This window comes from Triticum dicoccoides, chromosome 3A, assembly GCF_002162155.2.
Source record: "Triticum dicoccoides isolate Atlit2015 ecotype Zavitan chromosome 3A, WEW_v2.0, whole genome shotgun sequence".
In the NCBI taxonomy this organism is placed as follows: Eukaryota; Viridiplantae; Streptophyta; class Magnoliopsida; order Poales; family Poaceae; genus Triticum; species Triticum dicoccoides.
In genome coordinates, this window is record NC_041384.1 from 132,758,199 (window position 1) to 132,759,884 (window position 1,686).

Consider the following 1,686-nt stretch of genomic DNA (forward strand, 5'->3'; position numbering starts at 1 on the left):
GGTATGTTGTAAATTCTTTTTAGAACTTTTTGGATTGTTTAAATATGAAATTTGGGGGCTGATAGTACAATCTCGCCTAAAAGGCAGACCCTATGCTAGTCTCCCTCTGTCTCATCCGCGAACTGCTTTGCTATCATGTCAGAACATTATATTGCAAGTTATCAATATGGACTACGCACTGACCGGGCTGGCTGTATAGCTGCAGCTAACCATGTCTAGAGGTGGTGTTTCTGTTCTCGAGCTCAAATGAGCTTGAACTCGGGTGAACAGTAAAATTCAAGAAAAAAATCAATTTGGTGCAAACATTGACAAATTTGAGTGCTCACAAAATTTCATTGTGAAATGTCACTTGCGAAAGTCATGGATAAAACCCAAAATCGATGCTTCAAAAGTGTTATTCTCAAAAGCATTTTGGAGTGCTGATTTTGCCTTTTTTTTTTCCACGACTTCTACGGATGTCATTTCACAATGAAATTTTGCAAGCACTGAAACATTTTTTCGAAGTTCACCACAAGAAAAAAAATCATCATTTTTTGAATTTCTTTTCATTTTTTGCGATTTTACCGTTCAGCGCGTCCTCAGGGGAGGCCGCGAGCAGAATATGACTTTGGACCATGGCTGAACTTTACAGTGCAAGCTATCGTCGCAACAAGAGCTTAAAGATTTTATTACGAAAAAGAAAGATGAAACACCACTGGCAGCACCGTACACATTGTTTTGATGAACACCGCCACGCTACGGCTGGAACGACAAGACGGCAGACAATGCGAGCCGCCGGCCGCAGGGGACTCGACACGTCGACGGATCTTTCACCGCGGGTAAACGAGTAGCGACTGCCGAGGTGTCGACGTCCCCGACGTCCCGCGGCCCAAATCCTGGCTCGGGTGGGGGTAATTAATCCCGGGGCGACCAAAAGTCCCGGGGCGAGCCAATGGGAACTCGACAGACTAGCCCCGGTGACGGGGACCGGGAGTGAGAGCTACGTGCGGGCGGGTGACAAAAAGGACGCGCCCAGCTAGGCTGGCCAGCGATGGGGCTTGAGTTCACAGGGACATGCCGCACTCTGCCGCGGCCATGCACCACCGATCCGTCCATTTGACTGTCTCGTCGTCGTCGCACCGGATAAAAAGACAGCTGGAAAACTCGCCCGCCTTTCTTTTCCGCTTCTCCGGTTCCATCGCGCACGTACGCAGGAGTACATGACGGCATGCGAAGATTGGAGCTTCCGTGCAAATGTTCCCGGTGAGCTATCTGGCTAGTACGTAGCTAGCTAGGCCCGCTGTGTATGGTTGGTCACGGTCACGGCTTTAGTGCAGGAACAGGAGTTCCATGTTTATGCCTTCCCTTTGCGATCTGAGCATGATGAAACCGTGTAAATTCTACAACATTATTGAGAAAAAAACAGTGTAAATTTTCATATTAAAAAACAGTGTGAAGTTCCGGTGAGCTACGCTAGCTAGCTAGGCCCGCTGTGTATCATTGCATTAAGGAAGAAGCGGCAAAGAAGACGAGTACAACGCCTTTCAGTCATTACAACGTCAATCTCGAGAATTAGCAACCACACCCGCCACTCACAAGAACATATTAATGTTCAAACTAGTTTACGACATGTTGGCCCTGCCTTTCAGACTGGATTGGCAGTGATTTAGTATGCAGTTGATGTTGTAAACACCGCATAGGGTTTCG